Source organism: Mus caroli, unplaced genomic scaffold, assembly GCF_978045245.1.
Source record: "Mus caroli unplaced genomic scaffold, Mus_caroli_1 scaffold_8, whole genome shotgun sequence".
Lineage (NCBI taxonomy): Eukaryota > Metazoa > Chordata > Mammalia > Rodentia > Muridae > Mus > Mus caroli.
Genome location: NW_028227263.1, coordinates 140,880,140 through 140,896,943, shown reverse-complemented (window position 1 = coordinate 140,896,943; position 16,804 = coordinate 140,880,140). Strand labels below are relative to the sequence as shown.

At 39.6% G+C, this 16,804-nt stretch overlaps 1 protein-coding gene and 1 pseudogene across 2 annotated transcripts in view; both read right to left on the bottom strand.

Annotated features, from left to right (window-relative positions):
- LOC147003743 (vomeronasal type-1 receptor 4-like) overlaps nt 1-16,559 on the bottom strand; it is a 30,198-nt gene extending 13,639 nt beyond the window's left edge. Inside the window, exons 1-3 of the mRNA XM_085842387.1 lie at nt 16,395-16,559; nt 15,585-15,686; nt 12,746-12,865 (exon numbers count right to left, since the gene is read on the bottom strand). The gene's annotated coding sequence lies outside the window, so the exon portion shown is untranslated. The remainder of the gene's footprint in view (nt 1-12,745; nt 12,866-15,584; nt 15,687-16,394) is intronic.
- LOC110287640 (vomeronasal type-1 receptor 4-like) lies at nt 12,875-16,559 on the bottom strand (annotated as a pseudogene). The gene is made up of 3 exons (XR_015048037.1): nt 16,395-16,559; nt 15,585-15,686; nt 12,875-15,461 (listed from the first exon to the last, which is right to left on the bottom strand). The product of XR_015048037.1 is annotated as a vomeronasal type-1 receptor 4-like (transcript).
- Nucleotides 16,560-16,804: the final 245 nt, after the last annotated feature.

The following is a 16,804-nucleotide window of genomic DNA, read 5'->3' as shown; positions in this document are numbered from 1 at the left end:
TCTCAGCAGAGAAAGTGTCTCAGTATGTGTACCACCTATTATCCCATAAGGTCTGGATTCTACCCTTGTTAGTCTGTTCATGGTGCCAGATAGTAAGAAAATACAATAGAGTGTGTCCTACCATCTCTAAATTGTATATGAAGGGTCCAACAGTGGTTCAAACTAAAACATAAGTCTTTTGAGCCCATACTACAATGCAAAAACAAATACCAATTTTCAAATGTTTTAACACCATTAACTTATATATTAAATATTGAAATGACTGAAGATTCTAAAGTAATAGAAAATAAAGTCATGAAAAGTGGCATGAGAAATGAGAAAATACAAACGGGTAACATATAAAACAGGGTCTTATTGGACATTTTATTTATTTCAATTTCAAATGTTATCTCCATTACTAGTTTCCCCACCAGACACCCCTCTCACCTCCCCCTGCTTTTATAAGGCTGCTCACCCACCCATCTACCCACCTCTGCTTCCCCTTTTCACCCCCAGACATTCCCCTACACTGTGGCTTTGAGACCTCACAGGACCAAAAGCCTTTCCTCCCATTGATATCCAACAAGGCCATCCTCTGCTACTCATGGGACTGGAGCCATGGGTTCCTCCATGTTTACTCTTTGGTTGGTGGTTTACTTCCTGGGAATTCTGGGGTGGGAGTATGGTTGGTTGATACGGTTGTTTTTCCTATGGGTTGTAAACCCCTTCAGTCCTTTCTCTAACTCCTCCTTTGGTGACCAGTCAAGTGGCTGGCTGTGAGCATCTGCTTCTGTACTTGTCAGGCTCTGGCAGAGACTCTCAAGAGACAGTTATGTCAGGCTCCTGTCAGCAAGAACTTGTTGGCATCTCCAATAGTATCTAGGTTTGGTGTCTATATATAGGATGGATCCCCAAGTGGGATGGCTTTTCCTTCAGTCTCTGCTCCAGATCTTGTCTTCATATTTCCTCCTGGAAGTGTTGTAATCTCCATTCTAAGAAAGAATGGAGCATCTACACTCTGATCTTCCTTTTTCTTTTTTTGTTAGATATTTTCTTTTTTGATTTTTAATATTTTTATTACATATTTTCCTCAATTACATTTCCAATGCTATCCCAAAAGTCCCCCATAGCGCCCCCCACTTCCCTACCCACCCATTCCCATTCTTTTGGCCCTGGCATTCCCCTATATTGGGGCATATAAAGTTTGCAAGTCCAATGGGCCTCTCTTTCCATTGATGGCCGACTAGGCCATCTTTCGATATATATGCAGCTAGAGACAAGAGCTCCGGGGTTCTGGTTAGTACATCATGTTGTTCCAACAATAGGGTTGCAGATCCCTTTAGCTCCTTGGGTACTTTCTCTAGCTTCTCCATTGGGAGCCCTGTGATACATCCAATAGCTGACTGTGAACATCCACTCCTGTGTTTGCTAGGCCCCGGCATCGTCTCACAAGAGACAGCTATATTTGGGTCCTTTCAGCAAAATCTTGCTAGTGTATGCAATGGTGTCAGCGTTTAGAAGCTGATTATGGGATGGATCCCTGGATACGGCAGTCTCTAAATGGTCCATCCTTTCATCACAGCTACGAACTTTGTCTCTGTAACTCCTTCCCTGGGTGTTTTGTTCCCAATTCTAAAAAGGCGCACAGTGTCCACACTTTGGTCTTCATTCTTCTTGAGTTTCATGCGTTTATCAAATTGTATCTTATATCTTGGGTATCCTAAGTTTTGGGCTAATATCCACTTATCAGTGAATACATATTGTGTGAGTTCTTTTGTGATTGTGTTACTTCACTCAAGATGATGCCCTCCAGGTCCATCCATTTGGCTAGGAATTTCATAAATTCATTCTTTTTAATAGCTGAGTAGTACTCCATTGTGTAAATGTACCATAATTTCTGTATCCATTCCTCTGCTGAGGGACATCTGGGTTCTTTCCAGCTTCTGGCTATTATAAATAGGGCTGCTATGAACATAGTGGAGCATGTGTCCTTTTTACCGGTTGGGACATCTTCTGGATATATGCCCAGGAGAGGTATTGCTGGATCCTCCGGTAGTACTATGTCCAATTTTCTGAGGAACCGCCAGACTGATTTCCAGAGTGGTTGTACAAGCTTGCAATCCCACCAACAATGGAGGAGTGTTCCTCTTTCTCCACATCCTCGCCAGCATCTGCTGTCACCTGAATTTTTGATCTTAGCCATTCTGACTGGTGTGAGGTGGAATCTCAGGGTTGTTTTGATTTGCATTTCCCTGATGATTAAGGATGTTGAACATTTTTTCAGGTGTTTCTCTGCCATTCGGTATTCCTCAGGTGAGAATTCTTTGTTCAGTTCTGAGCCCCATTTTTTAATGGGGTTATTTGACTTTCTGGAGTCCACCTTCTTGAGTTCTTTATATATATTGGATATTAGTCCCTTATCTGATTTAGGATAGGTGAAGATCCTTTCCCAATCTGTTGGTGGTTTTTTTGTCTTATTGATGGTATCTTTAGCCTTGCAGAAGCTTTGTAGTTTCATGAGGTCCCACTTGTCAATTCTCGATCTTACAGCACAAGCCATTACTGTTCTATTCAGGAATTTTTCCCCTGTGCCCATATCTTCAAGGCTTTTACCCAGTTTCTCCTCTATAAGTTTCAGTGTCTCTGGTTTTATGTGAAGTTCCTTGATCCACTTAGACTTGACCTTAGTACAAGGAGATAGGAATGGATTGATTCGCATTCTTCTACATGTTAACAACCAGTTGTGCCAGCACAATTTGTTGAAAATGCTGTCTTTCTTCCACTGGATGTTTTTAGCTCCCTTGTCGAAGATCAAGTGACCGTAGGTGTGTGGGTTCATTTCTGGGTCTTCAATTCTATTCCATTGGTCTATTTGTCTGTCACTATACCAGTACCATGCAGTTTTTATCACAATTGCTCTGTAGTAGAGCTTTAGGTCCGGCATGGTGATTCCACCAGAGGTTCTTTTATCCTTGAGAAGAGTTTTTGCTATCCTAGGTTTTTTGTTATTCCAGATGAATTTGCAGATTGCACTTTCTAATTCGTTGAAGAATTGATTTGGAATTTTGATGGGGATTGCATTGAATCTGTGGATTGCTTTTGGCAAGATAGCCATTTTTACAATGTTGATCCTGCCAATCCATGAGCATGGGAGATCTTTCCATCTTCTGAGATCTTCTATAATTTCTTTCTTCAGAGACTTGAAGTTTTTATCATACAGATCTTTCACTTCCTTAGTTAGAGTCACGCCAAGATATTTTATATTATTTGTGACTATTGAGAAGGGTGTTGTTTCCCTAATTTCTTTCTCAGCCTGTTTATTCTTTGTGTAGAGAAAGGCCATTGATTTGTTTGAGTTAATTTTATATCCAGCTACTTCACCGAAGCTGTTTATCAGGCTTAGGAGTTCTCTGGTGGAATTTTTAGGGTCACTTATATATACTATCATATCATCTGCAAAAAGTGATATTTTGACTTCATCTTTTCCAATTTGTATCCCTTTGATCTCCTTTTGTTGTCGAATTGCTCTGGCTAGGACTTCAAGTACAATGTTGAATAGGTATGGAGAAAGTGGACAGCCTTGTCTAGTCCCTGATTTTAGAGGGATTGCTTCAAGCTTCTCACCATTTACTTTGATGTTGGCTACTGGTTTGCTGTAGATTGCTTTTATCATGTTTAGGTATGGGCCTTGAATTCCTGATCTTTCCAAGACTTTTATCATGAATGGGTGTTGGATCTTGTCAAATGCTTTTTCCGCATCTAACGAGATGACCATGTGGTTTTTGTCTTTGAGTTTGTTTATATACTGGATTACGTTGATGGATTTCCGTATATTGAACCATCCCTGCATCCCTGGGATGAAACCTACTTGGTCAGGATGGATGATTGTTTTGATGTGTTCTTGGATTCGGTTAGCAAGAATTTTATTGAGGATTTTTGCATCAATATTCATAAGGGATATTGGTCTGAAGTTTTCTATCTTTGTTGGGTCTTTTTGTGGTTTAGGTATCAGAGTAATTGTGGCTTCATAGAATGAGTTGGGTAGAGTACCTTCTGTTTCTATTTTGTGGAATAGTTTGTGAAGAACTGGGATTAGATCTTCTTTGAAGGTCTGATAGAACTCTGCACTAAACCCATCTGGTCCTGGGCTTTTTTTAGTTGGGAGACTATTAATGACTGCTTCTATTTCTTTGGGGGATATAGGGCTGTTTAGATCATTAACCTGATCTTGATTCAACTTTGGTACCTGGTATCTGTCTAGGAACTTCTCCATTTCATCCAGGTTCTCCAGTTTTGTTGAGTATAGCCTTTGGTAGAAGGATCTGATGGTGTTTTGGATGTCTTCAGGATCTGTTGTTATGTCTCCTTTTTCATTTCTGATTTTGTTAATTAGGATGCTTTCCCTGTGCCCTCTAGTGAGTCTGGCTAAGGGTTTATCTATCTTGTTGATTTTCTCAAAGAACCAGCTCCTTGATTGGTTGATTCTTTGAATAGTTTTTCTTGTTTCCACTTGGTTGATTTCACCCCTGAGTTTGATTATTTCCTGCCGTCTACTCCTCTTGGGTGAATTTGCTTCCTTTTGTTCTAGTGCTTTTAGGTGTGTTGTCAAGCTGCTAATGTGTGCTCTCTCTAGTTTCCTTTTGGAGGCACTCAGAGCTATGAGTTTTCCTCTTAGAAATGCTTTCATTGCGTCCCATAAGTTTGGGTATGTTGTGTCTTCATTTTCATTGAACTCTAAAAAGTCCTTAATTTCTTTCTTTATTCCTTCCTTGACCAAGGTATCATTGAGAAGAGTGTTGTTCAGTTTCCACGTGAAGGTTGGCTTTCTATTATTTATTTTGTTATTGAAGATCAGCCTTAGTCCATGGTGATCTGATAGGATGCATGGGACAATTTCAATATTTTTGTATCTGCTGAGGCCTGCTTTGTGACCAATTATGTGGTCAATTTTGGAGAAGGTACCATGAGGTGCTGAGAAGAAGGTATATCCTTTTGTTTTAGGATAGAATGTTCTGTAGATATCTGCCAGATCAATTTGATTCATAATTTCTGTTAGTTTCACTGTGTCCCTGTTTAGTTTCTGTTTCCATGATCTGTCCATTGGTGAAAGTGGTGTGTTGAAGTCTCCCACTATTATTGTATGAGGTGCAATGTGTGCTTTGAGATTTACTAAAGTTTCTTTAATGAATGTGGCTGCCTTTGTATTTGGAGCATAGATATTCAGGATTGATAGTTCCTCTTGGAGGATTTTACCTTTGATGAGTATGAAGTGTCCCTCCCTGTCTTTTTTAATGACTTTGGGTTGGAAGTCAATCTTATCAGATATTAGAATGGCTACTCCAGCTTGTTTCTTCATGCCATTTGCTTGGAAAATTGTTTTCCAGCCTTTCATTCTGAGGTAGTGTCTATCCTTTTCTCTGAGATGAGTTTCCTGTAAACAGCAAAATGTTGGGTCTTGTTTGTGTAGCCAGTTTGTTAGTCTATGTCTTTTTATCGGGGAGTTGAGTCCATTGATATTAAGAGATATTAAGGAAAAGTAATTGTTGTTTCCTGTTATTATTGTTGTTAAAGTTGGCATTTTGTTCTTGTGGCTGTCTTCTTTTAGGTTTGTTGAGGGATTACCTTCTTGTTGTTTCTAGGGCGTGGTTCCTGTCCTTGTATTGGTTTTTTTCTGTTATTATCCTTTGAAGGGCTGGATTCGTGGAGAGATAATGTGTGAATTTGGTTTTGTCGTGGAATACTTTGGTTTCTCCATCTATGTTAATTGAGAGTTTGGCTGGGTATAGTAGCCTGGGCTGGAATTTGTGTTCTTTTAGTGTCTGTATAACATCCGTCCAGGATCTTCTGGCTTTCATAGTCTCTGGTGAAAAATCTGGTGTAATTCTGATAGGCTTGCCTTTATATGTTACTTGGCCTTTTTCTCTTACTGCTTTTAGTATTCTATCTTTATTTAGAGCATTTGTTGTTCTGATTATAATGTGTCGGGAGGTATTTCTTTTCTGGTCCAGTCTATTTGGAGTTCTGTAGGCTTCTTGTATGTTCATGGGCATCTCTTTCTTTAGATTTGGGAAGTTTTCTTCTATAATTTTGTTGAAGATGTTTGCTGGTCCTTTGAGTTGAAAATCTTCATTCTCATCCACTCCTATTATCCGTAGGTTTGGTCTTCTCATTGCGTCCTGTATTTCTTGGATGTTTTGAGTTAGGATCTTTTTGCATTTTACATTTTCCTTGATTGTTGTGCCGATGTTCTCTATGGAATCTTCTGCACCTGAGATTCTCTCTTCCATCTCTTGTATTCTGTTGCTGATGCTGGTATCTATGGTTCCAGATTTCTTTCCTAGGGTTTCTATCTCCAGTGTTGCCTCTTTTTGGGTTTTCTTTATTGTGTCTACTTCCCTTTTTAGGTCTAGTATGGTTTTGTTCATTTCCATCATCTGTTTGGATGTGTTTTCCTGTTTTTCTGTAAGGACTTCTACCTGTTTGATTATGTTATCCTGTTTTTCTTTAAGGATTTGTAACTCTTTAGCAGTGTTCTCCTGCAATTCTTTAAGGCATTTTTGTGCTTCCTCTTTATTGTCGTCTGCCTGTTTAGTAGTGTTCTCCTGCATTTCTTTAAGTGTGTTATTAAAGTCCTTCTTGAAGTCCTCTATCATCATCAGGAGATATGCTTTTAAATCCGTGTCTAGCTTTTCCGGTGTGTTGGGGTGCCCTGGACTGGGCGAAGTGGGGGTGCTGGGTTCTGATGATGGTGAGTGGTCTTGGTTTCTGTTAGTAAGATTATTACGTTTACCTTTCGCCATCTGGTAATCTCTGGGGTTAGTTGTTATCGTTGTCACTGTTTAAAGATTGGAGCAGAAGCTGTGTTCCACTCACCAGCAGTCCCAAAATCCTGCGGCGGGGGTCGTGGGTAGCTGGCGGGTGTCAGGCAACCCTGCTCTCCCGCTACCCTGGCGCTGATCCGGCCGGATGAGGCCTGTGGCCCTACTCAGGCCGGTTTCCGCTTCCCTAACTAATGCAGTCTCAGGTCCCGCGCAATTGGATTGGAGCAGAAGCTGTGCTCCACTCACCAGAAGTCTTAAGATCCTGTGGCGGGTGTTGTGGGTAGCTGGCGAGTGTCAGCCGACCCTGCGCCCCAGCTGCTCCGGCGCTCCTCTGACCGGAAGAGGGTTGTGGCCCTATGTAGGCCGGATTTCTCTCTCCCCAACCAGAGCAGTCTCAGGTCCAGCGTGATTGGCTAGATATTTTCTTTATTTACATTTCAAATGTTTTCTCCTTTCATGATTTTCCCTCTAAAAAACCCTTATCTCATCCCTCCTCCCCCTGCTCACCAACACACCTACTCCTGATTCCTTGTCCAGGCATTCCCCTACACTGGGAAATCAAGCCTTACCAGGCCTAAGGGCCTCTACTCCCATTGATGTGTACCAAGGCCATCCTCTGCTACATATGCAACTGGAGCTATGAGTTCCTCCATGTGTACTCCTTGGTTGGTGGCTTAGTCTCTGGGAACCCTGGGGTACTGGTTAATTCATATTGATGTTCTTTCTATGGGGCTTCAAACTCCTTCAGCTCTTTTGGTCCTTTCTCTAGCTCCTTCATTGGGGATGTTGTGATCATTCCAAAGGTTGGCTGAGAGCATCCACCTTTGTATTTCTCAGGCACTGGCAGAGCCTCTCAGGAGACAGCTATATCAGGATCCTATCAGATAGCACTTCTTGGCATTGACAATAGTGTCTGAATTTGGTTACTATATATGGGATGGATCCTGATGTGAGGCAGTCTCTGAATGGTCATTCCTCAGTCTCTGCTTCACACTTTGTTCCCTGTTCTAAGAAGGATCAAAGTTTCTACACTTTGGTTTCCTTCTTCTTGAGTTTCATGTGTTTTGCAAATTGTATCTTGGGTATTCTTAGATTCTAGGCTAATATCTATTTATCAGTGAGTATATATCTTGTGTGTTCTTTTGTGATTGGGTTACTTCACTCAGGATGGTATTTCCTAGTTTCATCCATTTGCCTAAGAATTTTATGAAGTCATTATTTTTAACAGTTGAGTAGTATTCCATTACATAAATGAACCACATTTTCTGTATATATTCCTATGTTTAGGGACATCTGGGTTCTTTTGAACTTCTGGCTACTATAAATCAGACTGCTATGAACATAGTTGAGCATGTGTCCTTGTTATATGTTTTAGCATCTTCTGGATGTATGCCCAGGAGTGCTGTAGCTGGGTCCTCTAGTAGTCTACTTTTCTAAGGAAACTCCAAACTGAGTTCCAGAGTGGTTGTACCAGCTTGGAATCCCACTAGCAATGAGAGTTCCTCTTTCTCCACATTCTGGCCAGAATCTACTGTCACCTTGATCTTTGCCATTCTGACTGGTGTGAGGTAGAATCTCAGGGATTTTTGATTTGCCTTTCCCTGATGAGTAAGGATGTTGTACATTTCTTTAGGTGCTTCTCAGCCATTCAGTATTCCTCAGTCAAAAATTCTTTGTTCAGCTCTATACACTATTTTTAATAGGGTTATTGGCTTCTTCTTGTGTTCTTTGCATATATTGGACATTAGCCCTCTATCAGATGTAGGCCTAGTAAAGATTGTTTCAGATCTGTTGGTTGCCTTTTGTCCTGTTGACAGTGTCCTTCATCTTATAGAAGCTTTGTAATTTTATGAGGTCCCATTTGTCAATTCTTGATACTAGAGCATAAGCCATTGGTGTTCTGTTCAGGAAAATTCCCCCTGTGCCCGTGTGATCAGGGCTATTCCCCAATTTCTCTCTATTAGTTTCAGTGTAATTTGTTTTTTGTGGATGATCTTGATCCACTTGGACTTGAATTTTGTACAAGGAGATAAGAATGGGTCAGTTTCCATTTTTTACTTGCTGACTGCCAGTTGAATCAACACCAATTGTTAAAAATACTGTCCTTTTTCCACTGGATGATTTTAGCTACTTTGTCAAACATAAAGTGACCATAGGTGTATGGGTTCATTTCTGGGTCTTCAATTGTATTGCATTGATCTACCTGCCTGTCACTGTACCATTATCATGTAGTTTTTTTGGGGGGGGTTGTTCTTTGTTTGGGGAGGTGTTTTTTTTTTGTTTTTGTTTTTTTATCACAATTCCTCTATAGTACGGCTTGAGGTCTGGGATGGTGATTTACCCAGAAATTCTTTTATTGTTGAGAATAGTTTTCAATATCCTGAGTTTTTTTGTTATTCCAGATGAATTTGAGAATTGCTTTTTCTAACACTATGAAGAATTGAGTTGGAATTAGTGGCAAGTGTGTTCCAACTATGGCAATGTGTAAATAAGAAGGATTTAGGAAAGACAACCAAGCTTAGTGCATTCTAATGGTGTCTTAGTTAAGGTTTCAGTGCTGTGATCAGACTCCATGACTAAGGCAACTTTAATAAGGACAATAATTAACTGGGGCTTGCTTACAGGTACAGAGGTTCAGCCCACTGTCATAAAAGCATGAGAAAGACAGCTTCCAGGCAGGCATGGTACAGGAGGTGCTGAGAGTTTTACCTCTTCATCTGAAGGTTTCTAGCAGAAGACAGACTCTCATGTGGTTAGGAGGAGGATCTATTGTCCATCTGCACACTGACACACTTCCTCCAAAAAGCCAACACATATTCCAATAGTGCCTCACTTTCTAGTAGTGCCACTTCCTTCAAAAATCTTTCAAATTTTGAAGTGCCAGGCACTTCAAAATCATTACAGATTCTAAGAGTTATTTTTTCAAAGGTTAGTTTTCACTCTAGAAATCACAAGCCATTGACATGGATCTAGTGGAGAAATGACCTTTAACCAGGGGGACTGAGTTACCCATCCTCCTTTTGTTTCAGGAATATTGTTTCTACGTAGAAAATGTCTACATTTTCAGCAGATAATTTGGCTCAGTATGTGTGACACCTATAATTACATAAGGCCTGGAATCTATCCTTGTTTGTTTGTTCATGGTGACAGCTACTAAGCTGATATCATAGTGTGGGACCTGATATAACTCATACAGAATTACCATGTCATTACTAAATTCTCTATGAAGTTCCTAAGAGTGATTCTAACTAAAACATCGGTCTTGTGAGTTCACAGTACAATGCAAAATCAAACACTAATTTTCACATGTTTTAACACCATTAACTTAAATATTGAAATGACTGAATATTATAAAGCAATAGAAAATAAAGTCATGAAAAGTGGCAGGAGAAATAAGAAAAGAGAAACAGTAAGTTATAAATCAAGGGCCTTCATTCTGCATTTCAAACACAAAGAGTAAAACCTCAAGTGCCAGATCCAAAAACAAGATTCATTTATTTTTTATTTTATGTTTATGTGTGTTATACATGTGTGCAGTGCCCATGAAAGCCAATAGTTATTAGTTGTCAAGAGGTGCTGGGAATAGAATTTGGTTTTTTGTGCATGATAGAAACTGATCTTAGCAACTGTATTATTTCACAAGTCATTCCTATCAAGGATCCACAGGGTAGGCAAAACGTCAGAGACAGCCCCATTTCCTATGCTAGGAGTTCTACAAAAATTCTAAGCTAAAGATCAATAACATTTTGCAGAAGCCCTAGGTCAGACCCATGCTGGCTCTGTGAATGAATTCACTCTATGAGCCCCTATATGCCTTGCTTAGTTGATTTTTATGGGCCATGTTCTCTTGGTGTCCTTGACCACTCTGATTCCTATAGTTCTTCCTCCCCCTCTTTCTCAGGGTTCCCCAAGTTCCATCTAATGTTTGGCTATGTGTCTGTGCGTCTGCTACCAGCAGGTGCTGGAGAAAGACTGTGTGAGCACAGAATATCATTAGGAATGTTTTCATCATACTTGGATTTTTTGGTTTGTTTGTTTTTTATTTGTTTGTTTGTTTTGCCAGTAGTGACTAGGTTTTCTGGCTATCCAGTCTCAAATTTCTGGGCATCTAGGCAGTGTCATACAAGAGCTCCTTTGTGTCATGTGGTCCTCAAGATATATCAGTCATTGGTTGCTCATATTGACAAGCTCTGACCATCATTGCTGCAGCACAATTTGAAGACAAAGTAGGTTGTATTTGGAATGTTTTATGGCTGGGTTGGTGGACAAGTTCCACCCCTAGAAGATTTTTCTGGATACAGAAGATTGTCATAACACACTCTGAGTCATCCATTGCTTGAAGTACTAATTAGGGACATACTCCTAAATTCCAGGAGCTTTCCATTGTACTAGGTTGATTCTACATCACTCCTCAAATGCCCCCAATTCCATCCATTTGCCTCTCTCTCTCTCTCTCTCTCTCTCTCTCTCTCTCTCTCTCTCTCTCTGTCTCTGTCTCTCTCTGTCTCTCTCTCTCCCTGCCTCTCTTTTCAGTCATCTTTCTCCCATATGATTCCCCATTTTCCCCTGAATACTTGCCTATCTGTACAACTGCACAATCTGTACTATTTCCCTTTGCAGGAGGATCCATGCAATCCCTTATGCCCCCCCCCCCCCCTTCTAAGACCCTTTCTTACTTAGCTTCTTCCTCTCTGTGAATTGTAGTGTGATTATTCTTTTTATATTTCTAAGATTTATTTTTTATTAAATGTTTTCTTCATTTACATTTTAAATGCCATCACTTTTCCTAGATTCCTCCCTGATAATCCTCTATACCCTCCCCATTTCCCTGATCCTAAATGCACTCACTCCCTCTTCCTGCCCTAGCATTCCCCTATACTGGGGGATAGAATCTTTGCAAAACGAAGGGTCTCTCCTCCCACTGACAGCCATATAGGCCATCTTCTGTTACATATGCAGCAAGAGACATGAGCTCTGGGGGTACTGCCTAATTCATATTGTTCCTCCTATAGGGCTGCAGATCACTTTAGCTCCTTGGGTACTTTCTCTGTTTCCTTCATTGGGGACCCTGTTTTGCATCCAATAGATGACTGTGAGCATACACTTCTGTATTTGTTATGCGCTGGCAAAGCCTCACAGGAGACAGCTATATAAGGGTCCTGTCAGCAAAATCTTGTTGGTGTCTGGGTTTGGTGGTTGTTTAGGGGATGCATCCCCAGGTGGGGCAGTCTCTGGATGGTCCTTCCTTCAGTCTCAGCACCAAACTAGAAAGATTGCATACTAGCAACTTAATAGTACTCCTGAAACCTTTAGATAAAAGATAGAAACACACCCAAGAAGAGTAGATGGCAGGAAATAACAAAGCTCATGGCTGAATTCAATGATTTAGAAACAAAGAAAGTGACTGAAAGAATCAACAAATCCAAGAGGTGGTTCTTTGAGGAAAGTAAAAGGCTGAAAGACAATATCCAAATAAGAAGAGTCAGAAATGAAAAGGGAGACATAACAACAGACATGGAGAAAATCCAAAGAATCATTTGGTCTTATTTTAAAAGCATGTATTTCACAATATTGGAAAAAATCTAAGTGAAATGGATGGTATTCCTGATAGACTCCACTTATCAGTTGAATGAGTATTAGGTAAATAAACTAAAAGGTCCTATAACCACTAAAGAATTAAAAGCAATCATCAAAAGTTTCAAGAAAAATAAAATGCCAGAGCCAGATGACTTTAGGCAGAACTAAATTGTCCTTTAAAGAAAAGCTAATAACAATACTCCTCACACTATCCCACAAAATTGAAACAGAAGCAACATTGCCAAACTCATTCAACAAGACCAGAGTCACCCTGATATCTAAACTACACAAAGATCAAAAAAGAAATGCAATTTCAGACCAATTTCTCGTATAAACACAGATGCAAAAATACTCAATAAAATACTCACAAAACAAGTCCAAGAACTCATCAAAGACTTCATCCTCCATGATCAAGTAGGCTTCATCTTTTAGATGCAGAGATGGCTCAATATATATAAATTCACCAATGTAATCCCCATATAAACAAACTGAAAGAAAAAATTTACAGTATCATCTCATAAGATGGTGAGAATGTCTTTGACAAAATTGAACACCCCTTTATGTTAAAAGTTTTAGAGAGTTCAGAAATACAAGACATGCACCCCAAGAAATAAAAGCAATATAAGGAAAGCCAATAACCAATAACAAATTTAATGAGGAGAAAATGAAAGCAATAACACTAAATCAGGGAAAAGTCAAGGCTGTCCACTCTTTCCCTTTCTATTCAATACAGTGCTTGAAGTCCTAGAGCAATAAGAGAACAAAAGGAAATCAATGGGATACAAATTGGAAAAGAAGAAGTCAAAGTATCACCATTTATAGATGACCTGATAGTATAAATATTAGTGACCCTATAAATTATATATTAGAATTCCTACAGCTCAGAGATAACTTACACAAAGTGGCTGGATACAAAAGAATCTCAAAGAAATAAGTAGCTGTCCTTTATAACACCAATAAACAGGCATATTTTTGCAGCCATGGTAGCAGAATGTCAGCCAGTGTTGAGTCCAGGAAAAACAGCCTTCTTTCAAGATTGTTTTCAGTGAAACAGACATCTTTATTGGAGGTGGCATGGTCTATACAACACTTGGAGTGAGGGTAGGGTTTTTTGGGATGAGTGTACACCATTGGCAGTGGTCCAGTTGCTGGGACTGCTTCATTTTCATGATTGGGAATTCCTGGTTCTAGCTGGACCTGTTCTTATAAGGGGATAGGATATTTACCCTGCATCCTGGCCACTAGGCTACATGACTACCTCAGGGTGGCAGAGCTGGGAGATGGACTTGCTCTGTGTGTGGGTAGATGCAGTCCTAGAGCAAGGCAGGATCAATCCTACTGCTGCTGATGTAAGAATGAGATTTTCAGGGTTTGGACATGTTTTGACCTTACTGTTCCTCTGTAATGACTCCCCCAGTCACTTGGATTTCCAGGCCCACACTGAAGAGCAGAGAACAATGACCGCTAGGTTCCCTAAATATCAACAGTAAGGGAGAAATGGTGGGTAAGCTTAGAGATAGAAGTTTTGTGACGTGCCTCAACCAGAGACGAGATTCCACAAAGGAAATGTGAAATAAAATACTAATACAATTTAGAATATATAAGCTCACAAATGTGACCACCAGCATCAGGATGGTGTGGGCTGCTCTGGTCTCAGCATGGCCTCTGTTGTTTGGATTGACCTTATGTATGTGTTTCATTCTCTGGTGGTGTCTGTTTAGGTGAATCACCATGGAGACACTGGTCCAGGCCATGATGCCAAGGAATATGATGTCATGGGAAAATCGCAAGAAATTCATGTCTACACTGACCCCAGAGATGGAGCATATCGAATTGCCTTTAGAATCAGAGTCATTGTGTGTTTTTTGTGGACCACTGACATTCATTGGGATGTAAGCATTATTTAAGACACTGCACAACCAGCAACTGAAACAAGAATAGCTCACGACCTTGGGGGATATTTCTCTGAACATGACCCTAGCCCAGTTGCCAGGAACAAGAGTGACAAACTGGTAGGTGCTGAGGACACAGGTAGAACACATGATTGTGCCTCAAGCCACCATGTGAAAGAAGTATGCAAGTTTACATTTGAGTTCAGCTGGAGGCTTCCTTGGAACAAAATCAATCATGTCATGTGAATATGTTGAGAGAAAGAGCATTAATGCATTGGTCAGAGCCAAATTGATTAGAATGACCTGTATGGGCCTCAGTCTGGAATCAGTCAAGATTGGAGAGAAATTATGGACAAACAGAAGGATGTTGCCCCCAGTCCCAACCATAACATGGCAAAGAAAAAGGATCTGAAGAGCCAAATCTTCCATGGTTTTCAGGGTTTTATTCTGAGACAACATGGAGATGGCTTCATAGGACAGTGGTATAAAGATTGGGTTAGATAGTGCTGTCTTCAAGAATCTTCTCAATTATCTAAGATTGTCAATTGATCTGGAGTTTTGTTTTTTTGTTTGGTGTTTTTTGTTGTTTGTTTGTTTGTTTGTTAAGCTGGCACTGCTTTGACACACTACAGGATTTTTTTCTGGAAAACAATGAATGGATATTGATCCAGAATTTGAATTTCAGACTTATTTTCCTTTCCCTTCACTCATGATGTAAGTGTGTGTGTGTGTGTCTGTGTGTGTGTGTGTGTGTAATGCAACTCTACCTGAGTTGTTGAACAGTATGGCAGCCTTTTTAACACAGCATGGGCTCTGAAGATGTATACATGAATGTTTGTAGACAGGAGTGCATTTTTGTTTCAGGAGTATTGATATCATCCCTCATGTTATAACAATGTTGTAAGAAATACAAATTTGTTGTTGGAGAGATGACTCTGAATCTAATGACCTCTACTCAGTGGTTCTTTACTCATGTATTTCTAGTCATGCACACAAGCAAAACCGTAATAGGCATAAAATAAAATAAGTATATCTTTTACATATTTGATCAAGTGTTGTGGAGATTTCTCAGGAGTTAAGGGCACTTCCAGATGACCTGTGTTATATTTCTAAAATGGCTGCTTATAACTGTGTGTGAATCCAATTCCAGGGGTTTTGGACCTTCCCAGTCATACATGAAGGCAAAACACCACTGCACATAAAATAAAAATAAAGAAAGAAATCTTTAAAAATGTAACACAAAATTAAAATCCATGTTTTAGAATCAAATACAATGAGGAACTGAGAAGGTGGCTCAGTGGTTAAGGAAACTTACTGCTTTTCCAAAGGTCCTGAGTTCTATTCAAGGCAACCACATGGTGACTCTGAACCATCTGTAATGGGATAAGTTGCTCTCTTCTGGTGTGTCTGAAGACATCTACAGTGTACTCAAATACATTAAATAAATGAACAAAAAAACAAGCACATAAGATCTTTTTTAAAAAGTTAATGAAATATGCCCCCAAATTAATACATATAATGTTTATATTTTTTCACACTACTCAACATAATGATAAAAAACAAAATATTATTTTTAAAATGTGCAAGTTTTCTGTTCACATAGAAAGAACCTTGAATTACACTTGTATCATTTATTTGGGAAAAAAATCTGAGGGATACTATCATACTGTTGATTCATGACAGTCTGTGTTTTACTTGTTTTTCTGAGGAATTGGGTGCTGGACACATACCTGAGTCATCTCCTTCTTGTGAACCATAAGAAACATTATCACCATCACCATTAAATGCTGTGTACACACAGATTAATTGAATACTTGTTTTATATAGCTAACATCTCATCTGCAATTGACTTTATTTGTTTCTCTATATGGTGAAAAAGCCTCCATGCAACAACTAAAAACCAGGTATCTAATGTATGCATGTTACATTAAAGTACATTTTCAAATAAGTATTGATCCATGAAATACACATGTCTTTAGTCTAATGAAATCATTGACATAATTAGGTAAATTAGGGAGAGAAATAAAAAACCATTCTAACGACTAATGTTCACTTTGGAAGACCCCGTGAATTGTAGGAGTGAGAAGAGAACTTTAAGCATAATTTTAACTTTCAGATTTCTCACCTGCTTAGTACCATCAGAGATGGGGTTGCTCACAGAGATGTAGGCAAGCTCCTGAACAGTTACTGAAGAAACGTAGCTCTGAGTTCCTCTCCCTTTGAAGAACATCTTTCTGTATCCATTTCCTAAGACAGATTCAAAGAAGTGCCTACCTCTCCCATAAAGTGCTGTGCAGATTGTTGAATGAAGCCAGATATCAGAGCTCATAAAGGGACAGTGTCAGGTCCTGAAATCCTTCAGAGAGTCCATTCCCTTGTCATCTGTGGTGTTATTGAATATGACTGTATGGGTATATTGGAAAACTTTTAATGAAAGGAAACATATTTATTTCAAAGGCAAATCAACATTTTCACTTTCTGGTAATTAATGATAATGCCCAAGAGTTTGTGATATCATAATGAGTAGTAGAGCCA